The sequence below is a fragment of the Monopterus albus genome, unplaced genomic scaffold (genome assembly GCF_001952655.1).
Source record: "Monopterus albus unplaced genomic scaffold, M_albus_1.0 scaffold16.1, whole genome shotgun sequence".
In the NCBI taxonomy this organism is placed as follows: domain Eukaryota; kingdom Metazoa; phylum Chordata; class Actinopteri; order Synbranchiformes; family Synbranchidae; genus Monopterus; species Monopterus albus.
In genome coordinates, this window is record NW_018127896.1 from 1,029,675 (window position 1) to 1,042,941 (window position 13,267).

The 13,267-nt window shown below is 41.2% G+C and overlaps 1 long non-coding RNA gene across 1 annotated transcript in view; it reads right to left on the reverse strand.

The window, feature by feature from the left end:
- The window catches only part of LOC109955596 (uncharacterized), a 79,650-nt gene extending 70,559 nt beyond the window's left edge, over window positions 1-9,091 (reverse strand). The window contains exon 1 of the long non-coding RNA XR_002274289.1: window positions 8,343-9,091. This is a non-coding gene — a long non-coding RNA (uncharacterized LOC109955596). The remainder of the gene's footprint in view (window positions 1-8,342) is intronic.
- Window positions 9,092-13,267: the final 4,176 nt, after the last annotated feature.

Consider the following 13,267-nt stretch of genomic DNA (forward strand, 5'->3'; position numbering starts at 1 on the left):
GTGCACACACTATGCCACATAACATGAAATCTGCTTCCTCATGAGGTTTACTCTACTACCTGTTTTCAATTTGTGGAACAACATGTCATGGAGATATAGTTTTTCATGTTTGAAAAAAAAACAAGGGTTTGTAAGGGTTCAGTGTTTAAATTCACTAAAATAACGTGGTGACAAAATGTGAAAACAGACATATAAAACACTTGTTTATAAAATAAAACCCCATTTCATTTAATTTCTAAAAAAAGATTTGTTTCAAAATAATCTTACAGCACTTGTTTTAATAAAATAAGAAAAAGAATTGTTTATATGTGTTAAAAAAATTAAGGAGCTCTATTACAGACCAATACTTTAAGGATTATTTTTTAGTGTTGTTTTAACCACAGTTTCCTGTGACGTCCACTGGAGCTACAAAAACCACCATTAACATTTCCTTAAAAGTCTGACTCATCATCCGTTCTCACAGCTGAGCCCTTGTGTCTTTGCTCTGCAGCTAAATGTCTAAAATGCAAAACGTCAGCCACATTCAGGCCTCTAAACCTGGATCTGCTGGGCACCCACACGCCCTGCTGAAACCTGCTTTGTTTACACTGGTAGATTTACAACATCCAGGCCACAGAATACTCCACATTATCTTGGCCGTTTGTATCCTGATCTGATGGGAGCTGAGTGCATCTGCATGTCCACACCACCTCATCATTTCTGCCTGGGCCCAAACACGTTTCCCTTTTAAAGTCAATTCAGAGCGAAACATTTTTACATCTAGCATCAACATTTTGACAGGCTGCTCCATGAATCTTTGCCAGCAGTCCTGGGAGGCGCAGGGGAAGTGCCAGCATCTCCACAGTGGCCAACTCCCGCTCGCTGAGGAGGGGCCACAGGAGGCTATGCGTAAAATGTCCACACGGAGAGAAAGGTCTCCTGCTGTAAAACCGATCATAAGGAGCCAATAAGAACACGTGGTAGATTCTGACATCTCACAACCACCGTGGGTCTAATCTGGTTTACCACATGTTCACATTCATGTAACTTTGATGAGATGAGTAGTGAATGAAATTTCTCCTTGACACATTTGGGTGGTAAAAATCTATCCACCATGCAGCACCTTTCACACACTTTTTAATAGACTCACAAACATCTGCATCCAAGCACACAAATGTCCACAAAAATATGCTTACTGCCATCACCGGATATCTACACAGACACAGTCTGGATGGCCTTATCTAACACACACAAACTGCAGATTCTTTCCCCCACAAATGCACATACACACACCCTGGCTGTTCTTATCTGATCTTCACACACGCTCACACACCTCGTCTGCCTTTCTAAAAGCGCTCGGCAAACACACAAAAAAGTGTCGGCACATGAAGAGCTGCAGCGAGGTTGCAGGGTCGAACAGAGCTGGAGTGAGCTGGAAAAGGTCCAGAGATCAGGGACGATAACCCCACCCCCGATATGGGCTGATCTGCCCCTCCGATACTGCCGATCACCCAGGTCAGCGCTCTCAGATTACTCGCTCAGGTTTGTTTGGACACCCGCGCCTCCCCCTGCCTCCCCACCCAGCCTTGGACATGGACTTGAGTGCTGTCCACATGTGAAGAATGGAGCAGAAGCTTCTGGGTTTGATACGTGATACCTCAGTGTCGGTATTTTACAGCATTTAAAAGCTTTAAAATGTTGAATTATTGTGTTAGGAAACCGTTTTCTTCAGGGTTTATTGGATGTTTTGCCTTTTTTACTGAGCAAAGAAATGTAGTGTTCTTCATCACGTCATCTTCAGTGACCTTATGAACTTTGGATAAAAGCCCCAACAAGGTCTCTCTTCCTCACTCTTGAAGGCTGACAATGTTTTCTACAGTACTCTATTTGCTGGCGTGTGTAGCAATGCCCTGAAAGCTGATGTGAATTAATTAATGTGTTTAATTAATGTGCAGACAGCTCACAGAAATCAAGGGAACAGTGCTTGCCTCTGCGTTTCTATATCTGTATCTCCTGATGGGATGAAAAGTCATTTGGTGGCTCTTGAGAAAAGTCTCACTGCGAGACAGTGGGAACTGTTTCTGCTTTTACATTTTTATTTCCAGGGCTAAACCAACCTTCTACTCCAACTTCACAGTGAGAGATCATTGTTTATCAGATCCGTGGGATTCAAAGCTTTCTGCAAAAACACAAACAGAGGATTTGTCCTGAAACAAATTCTCACAGCTGCAGTGCTGAAACAATAGAAGACAGATCCACTGCTGTAAACAAGTCAACCAAAATGGCCCCATTTCTTTTCTGCAGGTCAGTGGTTTCCAAACATTTTAGCTTCTGACTGCTTAAAACAAATCACTGTCTACTTGTGACCCACTGTTAAACCAAAGAGTGATTTGTTTCCCCCAGTTTATTTAAATCACTTTTATAGGCATGAATGGTAACCCCCAGTAACCCCCATGAAACGAGCGAAATAAGCAAAGATCAAATTAACTGCTGAAGAAAATTACATAAAAAACTAAATGATACACAGTTTATTTCCCCTAAATCGCGTACACAGATTCGGTTTTCAGTTTCAGTATGAAGAGGTAATATACCAGCTCTTAACTGAGCCCAGAGACCTTTTCTTCTTTGTTTAATCTCACAATGTGCATGCAGCTGGGGCTTACTCCAAACCTCGTCTGCCCAGTCCTTCTTCTCTCAAAGATATATCAGTCTACTGCAACTAGTAATACGCTTTTTCAAACCCATAGTTACACCAGTAATTATTCATATATTTATCCAAGACCCTTTTGTTGTATGTCCCATTTAAATATTTATTTGGTTTGCCTGGTGTCAGCCATATCCATTAACCTATCCCATAACCGCATCATCCAAGTATCATCCTTCCATCACACTTCACAAAGCTCCTATCTCACATCTCCCGTTATTGAAAGAATCGTAGCAAACCGACAAACACCCAAAAAATATTGAATGGCACGATTACGTACAGCTTCACTCTGCTGCACCACTCTTCACCCAAGCTGCCAAATCAAGAACTGGGCATATTCCAGCCTGAAAACGTCGGCTTCTAACATGCTGATTTAATGTTTACTTGTTCCACTGTCTTAGTTTAGCCTGTTAGCATAGTGCTAAAAACTATATTTAGCTGAGGCCAATGGGGGAGAAAGTTCTCAAGCTCTCAAAGAATAAACTGATGATAAACTGATGTAGTGGATTGCATACAGGTAAAAGCATGTAGGTGTTGTATACACTGTGTCTGACCGGCTGAGGGACTCTTTCACATCATCTAAGCCTTTCACATATGTATCTAAGCCTGTGCAGCGATAAGGTCAAACAGCAGCTTATCACCACTCTAAAGAAAAAAAAAACGCTGCTGTGACCTTTACACCCAGCGCACAAAGCCACCAATCAGAAATCTACTTGGCTCCCCTCTCCCTCTGGTCGAATGATGCGACAGGGCAGGCTGCCGGCCAGACGTCGATGACATGTCAGAGCGGCGTGTTGCAGACGCAGCGGAGCACCGGTTGTCATCAAATGCATCTATCTGAGAGAGGGGACGAGAGGCTGGTTGCCTGGCACTGAAGTTCAAAGTGACTCCGTGCGATTGTGAGTCATCACCGTGGCGGCATGGGAACAGAAGAAAAACACAAGGGGAGGGGAAAAACAAAGGAAACCTACTGACCTTTTCCTCCACACACACACACACACACACACACACACACGCCTAGGCCTTGCAAACACATCCACTGCCCCAAAGACCCATTCATAAACACCTACATCAACACAACTGCCTGGAGCTCTGCTAGTGTCCCTCAGAGGCTGAAGTGTTCATTACACTGAGTATGAAAGCACTGCCCAGAACAAACAACACACTGCTGATTTCACTGCTGGATTCCTGCAGCTTTAATTGTGATGGAGCTGAAGGGAATACATTTTCCCTCAGGCTGGTACTAGAGGGATGGAATAAGGTTATTCAAGTCTCAGGGGTCCATCCTCTGGGGAGCTGGATGCCCAATTACATGTCAATTAATTGAACTGAAATCCAGCCACATAAGTCTGGTGATGCAACTTTGCAATGCAACTCTCATTTTTCTTGGTTCTTGCACTGCCTTTCCCAAACTTGGGGGTCACGACCCAAAAGGTGAATGGAATATTTGGGTTGGTCTGTCCCCCCCCTCGTATGAAACTTGGAGAGATAGAAAGCCAGGAGACAGTAATGCAGAACAGGAGTGACAGAAAATGTAAACTTAATTGCTGGCTACATGTGCAAAGGAGGCTAATGGGCCTAAAAACAGCTGCTGCATGTGATGATGAGGAGCACAGCGAAGAGGCAGGAGCATCAGAGAGGACTGAGCAGATCTACTAAACCCACCACTGTCTAATCACTCCTAGCTAAGTGTAGTTGGTGCAGAAACGATTAAAGAAGTCAGAAAGCAAACGCTAAATGTCTGCAAACAAAGTGCAAAAACCAACTCTGTTGACTCGGTTGACTGTACCATGTTAAATGAAAAAGAAACATACTGTACAATCATTCCAAGAAAACAGATGCTGGATTATTTAAATACATTTTAGTTTCGCCCTGACTTTTAAACAGCATTTAAAAATTGTTGATTACGCAGCAGGTCTCACTAAATAATTTGCTATGAACATTTTCTTTTGTCATAATAGTGACTTTTGTCTGTATTCAACTCACTCCTTTCATTGTTTCTGATACAATTCAGCTTCTTTATTTCATTCTGGTGCAACAATTCTTTCTTGTTTTAAGATACAAAGTTCTTTTGAAAATATGACTCTCAGACACAATTGTAGACATTGTGTCAGCTATAAATTTTGATGGTAATCTGATGCTGAATTGTCAACAATAGTCAAGCTCTCGCCTGCCCTCCCCCAGCCGTCCAGTACATCAACAAAATCAAGTCAGGAATGTGTATCTCCTTGATAATTATTACAGTTATTTTCCAGCTCGCGGTCTCACTACCTCATTTCCTCGTTCCCAGATGGAGAGGAATTCCAGCCTGCCCCTGCAGATGCACATGCGTCAGCACACAAACATTGCATCGCTGGAGCTCAGCTGCCGGCACATACGGCTGATCGAGCCTTTGGCTAAGTGAGGGTTTCATGAGAGGTGGGATGGATGTCAGAGGAAGTGCCTTGATCTGCCTGTGCTGATTTACAGGCTGGGGTGGGACACATCTGGGCCTGAAACAGACATCTCCCCCGCCTGTGACTGTGCACAGCCAACTTCTGCAGACGTCCATGGATGATGAGGCTGGATGACGGCGATGCCGGCTCTCTCTCCTTACACAAACATGTGCTCTCCACTTTACTGGATGACACATTTCAGGCTGAGAATCCTCTCACAGACTGGAATGCACAGGAAGCTCTCACAGAAACGAGACAGACAGCGAGCTGCTAGCAGGACAGCTGCAGGGTCAAGTGGCCCAGATAAAGCAGACTGCGCAAATACAACAAAAGTCTATGATCATGAGCCAGGCTTCACTGTTGTGTATATGAGAAATGTCTTTATTTACAGATGAGAATACAAGATTCAGCAGTGAAGCTTCTTTACTGGACACATTGACTTATTCTGTGAGTCCCTGTGGGTCTTTTGAAACTCTGGAGTATTTCATAAGAAATCAGACGCCCTCCGTACTTCCTCTTCTCTAATTTTGGTTGGAAATTTAAACTAAATTTACCATGATTCAGAATAGGGATGTTATTACTGACCAGAAACTGTTGTTTGTAATCGAGTACAGACGGCTGCTGAGGAAGGACTTCAGACCGAACGTATTTGTGGACTGCTGCCACTCAGTCCTAATTATTTCCATATTAGTGTTCTCTGAGATGCAATAAATCTTTTCTCCGCTCATCGCACTTCTCTCGCTCCTCACAAAGTATGTCACGTGTTGTCAGAGTGACCTTTGACCTTCACTACAAATTGCTTGTATCAGTGACAGCTGAAGGACTGAAGCTACATTCTGTACCCTCTGAAGTAACTGGCTCACCTGTTTGTAAAGGAAACCCAAGTCCAGTGATGGACCTCTGTGGTGAAATCCTCACATCTTACCTTTGGAGGCAAACCAGCAAACGCCAACACAAAATACCCTGAAATAATGTAGAGATATCACGTAAATGAGTACTTAATGTACTGTTTCACTTCTAACGCACTGGCCTTTTACTCTTCTTGTTGTAAGAAATGTACAGAATTCTAGAAATTTGTAGAAACAGGCTGAAATCTACCAGCAGCAACTTCAGCTGCTTTTAGGCTGCAGGAATAACACAGTTCTCATCTCAAACTAAACAGTCAGCCAACAAAACACCCTTGCTTGGCAGTAGTTTCCTCAGTTTTTCAGTCCAGCTTCTTAAAACTTTCAAAATACAACAAGAATCGCATGAACACACGTCTGAAGATGAGGTTCCTTCAGTATACAAGAACCACCCTCCCACCTACTGTAAATACTGAAGCCACATATAAACACACACCCTCCTTCCCTTCTCACGTTCCTCCTCCAGCTGTGTTACAGTGAAGACAAAGACTGGAAACATCACTGATCTCGTGGTGGCCAATCAGCTGTCAGCTCAACAAATGCTGACAGTGAAAGATGGCGCTGGTCAGAGCGCTGCAGGCCAGCCAGCAGCTACAGGTTCAGCGTCCTGCTCGAGGGCGCGCTGACAGATGTAGCTGCCTTGTGCAGTGCCTGTTTAAAGCCGCACGGACTGAATTTGCAAGACCATAACAGCTACTCCCAGACAACAGCGTCAGTACATGAATGAAACTTGACGGAACTGGGTAAAGCATCTAATTTAATATCATGTCAGTTGTTTTGTCAAAATTCCCTGTAACTGCTTTATAGTCTTGTTTCTGATCTTTTATTGTCTGTTTTTATTTTCATTTCATGCATTTTATTTCATTTTAACACTCTTTATATAGACTTAACTGATTTTATGCTTGTTTTGTTTTGTCACGGTTTCTCTTTAAATTGTCTCTGTGTACAAATAAAGCCGCCTTGCCTCCTCACTGCTTGTTGCTGTATGTGAAAGATGTGAATAAGTTTACTCTGCGGCTCTGGTGAGTCAAGTTAGCCAATAAAACACAAACTGGCTTTGTTATTTAGTGATACTGGTTTGCCCAACATCTCACCAGACACGCATGTCAGTGTATGTCCGTAAAACCCCAGGCTACATTTAATAACAAGGTTTTTTTAACATAAAGTGCCAGTTTTTAAAAAGATTCTTGTTTCTGCCTCAATCTAAATAAATGTGTTAACTGTCAGATAAATACTGTGAGATCTGTCAACAAGTTCTAGTAAAGAATGAATAACACATACAAAATTATTTGGACTGTGCTTCTCTTCCAAGGAATTGAACATTTTCCCTGTAATTAGCAGCAAATTACAACCTTCTTACTCCGAAGTGAATAAGAAAGGACTGACATGTAAAACAAAGTCTGAAGAACAAGAACAAACAGCAGCAGCACCAGCAACCACCTGCTTCACTCTACTTTAAATTATTCAATTTATGAAGAGATTTTATATACAGACAAAACATTTTCTTTTGGTTTTAATGTTGTAACTTTTACTTACAACAGTGCAGCCAAACATTTAGTAATAAATAAACAATAATAAATAACAAATTAATTTGAATCTCATTTACACAGATAGAAGAAATGACACAGACACCATGAGTGTCCAGATTGTGACCAGGTTGCAGATTAAATTTCAACATTTATAGACAAAAGAGCTGGAGGTTTTTTTTCTGACTGCTTTAACCTTTAGAGCATTTTGAACAAATATGTCAAATTACTAAAGTATGCAGTGTTCGTATGATGGGCAGGGTGACAGAATCCCGGCCCCCACCTCTCAGGGCTAACTGTTAGCAATGTGTAGCATTAATATTTAACTTATCCAGTGTGGGTAGTAACAAAGTGCAGATCAGATCCAACATATATTTCCAGTCACAAAAGAGGGGTGAAGTTGATTCTAATGCTTCTTGAGAAGCTCGTCCAGTTTCTAACTTTCCTCACATGAATCACGTTTCTATTCTCCTGGCTACTATTTGTTCTTGTCACGAAGTAAAAGAGAAAAAACTCTTCACCCCCACCCATCGCTGTAGCTTCTCTTCTTTCCTTTCCTCACATTTGTGCAATATCCCTGTGACCACTGCAGGGTCACAGGGATATTTCGTTACATCTGTTCACCCCTGACCTTTCTGCTATTAGTTGCTTGTAATGGCTGTTTATTTGTTTTGCTGGCCTGTATGAAAGTGTGAGCTAACAGCCTCAAATTAAAAGAAAATGTTGATTTTTACAGAAGTTTCTACCAAATATTTTATGTGAATGATATCCAGAAAGCAGCACACACACTCACGTGCGCCGTCCCTCCGGCTCAGTGATCCAACAGCCATGTGATACTCCCGCGACATGGGACAGTGGCCTGGGGTGAAGGCTGGCACCTTCCCCTCCACATCATAACTGCACACCAGCGTTCCTCCTCCAACAAGGTTTGGACAAAATCAAAACGCATGATTTTAAAATGCTTGAAAATATAGAGCAGAAATATTTAGTGTTGATTAAAGACAAAATGATCCCTTATCTTCTTCTTCAGTGTCAAACCTAAGTTTCTGCAAACACATCAACAGTCACAAAAACCTTTACCACATAAAAATGGCTGTAGAAGCGTATCGAACCAGACCTGCAGAGACGTACACCTGTAACCTGTAACACTGAATAATGCATTGGCCTAGTCTCTTCTACTCAATGGCCTCTCTCCACTCGGACTTCTCAGGTCATCTGGCACTCATGTTGTACCGAGGGTCAATCCAAAATCCCCTCACCCTCGGAAATAAAATACGCGCTAATAATCAAGCTTCCCTCACTTTGCCCAGATACAGTATACACTATAGTGACTAAGACACAGAAATGAGTAACTAATGTTAGCAACTACATTTCTCAAACGTACTATTTGCGCACAAAGCATACACACAGTACATGTAATAACTTAGTTTATCACGTCAACAGCAACAATGCGTTACAGCTCCTTCCTTTACTTAACGTTAGTTATAAACTGCGTCACTAGCTAGCTACCACGCTGCTAGCTAAAATGCTAATCACTTGGGCAAATTAAAACTAAACTTAGCATCGATATGCTTTGAAAAATGTTATCCGTGTATGTTAAATACAAGCTACATATTATTGTTGAAGTCACAGGATCAACTAAAATGTTTCTGTAAGTAAGATATATATTTTTTACTTAACATTCCAAAATCCACATGCGAGACGACAATGGCGATGACTTTTCACCCGAAGGACTGAGGATAGTGGGTGGATCATCACTAAATCTCTTAGGAGTTGAACTAACTCCACTGTAATCAACACTGTCAAATAACCCCAACACTGAACAACACTTTACTCCCAGAGTGTAAAAATTACAATTTAGGAGTTAAGATTAACTCTGAAAACTTTTAACACCCAAATTTTAACTCTCCAATTTTTGCGGTGTATGTACTATGTACTAAAGTACCATTGTGAGTGCAGGACTTTTATTTGTATTAGATTTTTTTTTTTAACCCTATTTTACTGTTTATTTTACTTAAGTATGGGATCTGAGTACTTCTTCCACCACTGTTCAAGCTACTTTACCAAATTTCTTTTCAGCCTGTACTCAAGGGTCCAGTGAGAGCAGCAGTAAAAAATGAAAATACTAAGGTAAAATACAGATAACTCAAAGTTGTACTTCAGTAAATGCACTTAGTTACTTCTCCACCATTGCAGAACATGTGCTCTCTTTACATTTGCATGATAAAAAAATTATGTAAAAACTGCTATATTCTGGCATCTTGGGGACCAAAAAATATTAGTAAAATTACAGAAATTAACCATCTTCTTCTAGTTTTATATCTTAATTTTAAAATGGAACCTTGTGTATTAAAAGCTTTTTTAATGTTAAAAAGGTACTAACCTTTAAAGCTCAGGATTTTCCTATAAAAAAGGATAAAACCAGATCATTTTAAGTATATTTACAGCAATATACTGCTAATTTTAGAAGATATAAAGCAATGTTAGTGAGCATCCATTGTAATGTCACAGGAGTCAGTTCTTAAATTGACATGAAGAACGTAAAGTTGCAGCTGTTGAAGCCATTTTATACCAAAGAGACACAAAGACAGTGCACAAAGCTGCTTAATGTGGCTTTGTTAAATATTATATGTACGGGGTTGAAACCAACCTCAATACTAATCTTCATCACAGTTTGCATAAATTATTATTATTATAAAAATCATCAACCTAGACTTAATTTTACATTGATTACAGACAGTAGGATTCCACCTTGAATGGGTTCTTTAAACTGGAAAAAAAACAACTGAAGAGTTTTAACGCTCACACAATGCATGCTGGGAAATCAGTGTGAAAACAGTAAATGGTAAATATTTGTAAACCTTTGTGAAACTAACTGTATTTTTTCTTTTTATGTGATGAAAGTGAAATCTTTTAAAACTGGGGGCTTAATTCACAGCAACAGGATTGTCCAGTTATTTTAATTTCAGCATGTAATTAACATTTTTTTAATTTTAATTTTAATATTTCCATGTATGTTAGAAATATAGTAAAAATAAGTATAATAAACTGAAATTTTTTTTACAGTGTGTCTAATAAAGAAAACACACCCTGATATATTTTCTTTAATAATGGACCCATGAAAGGTCCAGACAGATGTTTCTTCCATTCCAGACAGAGTGGGATTTCAGATGTAGATGAAAATGAGAGAAAAAAGAATCTAATAAACTCCCAGGATGCACCAGAGGTCAAGTTCAGAGCACTGGGAAGCAATCAAGACTTCATCAGGTTCAGCCTCTCCCAGTGAAAATGAGGTGGGCGTAGTGTTTTCAGACCACAGCTGGTTACTGACCTCTAGTGACCAAAGTTGCTGATGCTCAAACCCAAATTCATCTTTCTCTGCTACAGAAACAAAACCAGTGTCTCTCCAGGTGGTTTTCTTCTCTGAGTTTAACTTATAAGCTTGTGTAGTTTCATGCATTCATCCTCTCTGCTGAGGTTCACGAGTGTTGTGCCAAATTACTTGAGTCAGGTTTTGACACTGTAAGAAAAGCCTGGGTCAACTTGAACTCATTTGAAACAGGCGCTCAGCTGGAAGAAGAACAGGATTACCCTGGAATCTGAGTTGACTCAGGTGAAAATACTTTGTGGTTTAAAAGCTGTTTGCTTTCTCTGCATAGTATATCCATCATAACTGGGAATAACTGTAAAGCACAAGTCGTTGCAGCCCTATGTCCAACCTAATGGACAGCGTGCCGTACCAAGCAGTAGCACAGAGAAGATGCCAGGGCCAGAGTTTTCCAAATGCTATGGTAAAAATAAAAGAAGTTCAACTCTCCATTAGGGAAACTCTGGGAGAAAAGAAGAGAAAAGTTCCAGTTCCTCCAGTAAAGCTAGTTGGCTTACTACAGTATCATCTATCAATTTGGCCAGTGAAACATTTGTGGATTACCTCGCAACATGAACGGCACACACACACCGTGGCCTCTCTCATTGCATTATAAAGCCTTGGCTAGCTTTGTTGGCATTTGATAGACCTTCAAACTCAAGGATATAGAACTGTAGCTGGACCTTCTGCACCATACTCTACTTGCATCTCACACCAGTACAGCCACAGCAAATTACAGTAACAGAAAAGAAACATCACATGAATCACGTCTCTCGTGGTGTGACCGTGACACTGAAATGAGGCAGAAGACACCCAGTGTTGATGAATCCACGGGCAGGTTCGGCTGTGAGAACCCTGAGCCTCCCCCCTCATCAAGTCACAATGGTTGAAGGGAAGCTGCCCTGCTGCTGCAGATCGAGCGTTTCCCAACGCCGGAGCACAATGGGGCCAAACCTGCCTTCATCCGTGGACTCTAATCTCCTTTCTTTCCCTCCTTCCCTCCATCTGCCTCCCTCTGCCCCTCATTCACAGCCTGGGTCTGAACGAATGACAGCCCACCATGCAGCGCATTGGCACAATGGTGCTAACAACATGACAGAGTGTCCCCACTTCTCCTGTCAAACAGTTGTGGTTCACATCCTGATAAAATGGCTGCTGATTGAAGGGGCTGTGCACAGATCTAATTAAAACACAATGCAGCAATTACTTCTTTTCTGTTTGTGACAAATGAACAGAGTTAGACTCCACAGGGAAGGAAAATGCACATATACACCACAGGTACAGTATGTACCCGCAGATACACACCAACCTAAACAAAGGAAGGTCATATGGGGTTTTTACAACAAGAGGAGGATGCAGAGCTGAATTTAGGGCCACAGAGGTTTTGAAAGTGAGGTGTGGGGACCATGCAGGGGTCATATGGGGAAATTCATGAACAACTTAATTAAGTAGTCAATTTCTATCCCAAAAAAACAAACATTTCATGTATAAAATATGAAAAAATAAAGAAAAATGCCCTTCACAACTAGCCAGAAACCAGCCAACATTCCAAAACCTAAATGTGACAAAGGCAAATCCTCCCCCCAGAGAAACTGAAGTGTTCAAAATCTTTGTCAATTCATCTACTGTTGCTACTGGGGCACTATTTCAGCACTATAATATAAACAAGGACATTATTTAAAAGTCCCTGACCTAAACCAACAAATAATGAAGTTGGGATGACAGCTGTTTATTGACAGTTTACAGTCCAGTAAAGTCCTCGTGTCTTTAAATAGACAAATTTCACCTGCACAATATTGCAAAAATCAGGAGCATCCTGTCTCAAAGTGATGCTGAAAAACTGGTCCATGCATTTGTTACCTCCAGGCTGGACTACTGTAACTCTTTACTATCAGGACGTCCCAATAATTCCCTAAAAAGCCTCCAGTTAATCCAAAATGCTGCAGCCAGAGTACTGACAGGAACTAGCAAGAGAGATCATATCTCTCCCATATTAGCTTCTCTCCACTGGCTCCCTGTAAATTAAAGAATAGAATTTAAAATCCTTCTCCTAACATACAAAGCCCTTAATGACAAGGCTCCATCGTATCTTAAAGACCTCGTAGAGCCTTATCATCCTAACAAAGCACTTCGCTCTCAGAGTGCAGGTTTACTTGTGGTTCCTAGAGTCCACAGAAGCAGAATGGGAGGCAGAGCCTTTAGCTATCAAGCTCCTCTCCTATGGAACCAACTCCCAGTCTCAGTTCAGGAGGCGGACACCCTCTCTACCTTTAAGATTAGACTTAAGACGTTCCTTTTTTGATAAAGCTTATAGTTAGGGCTGGATCAGGTGACCCGGAGCCTTCCCTTAG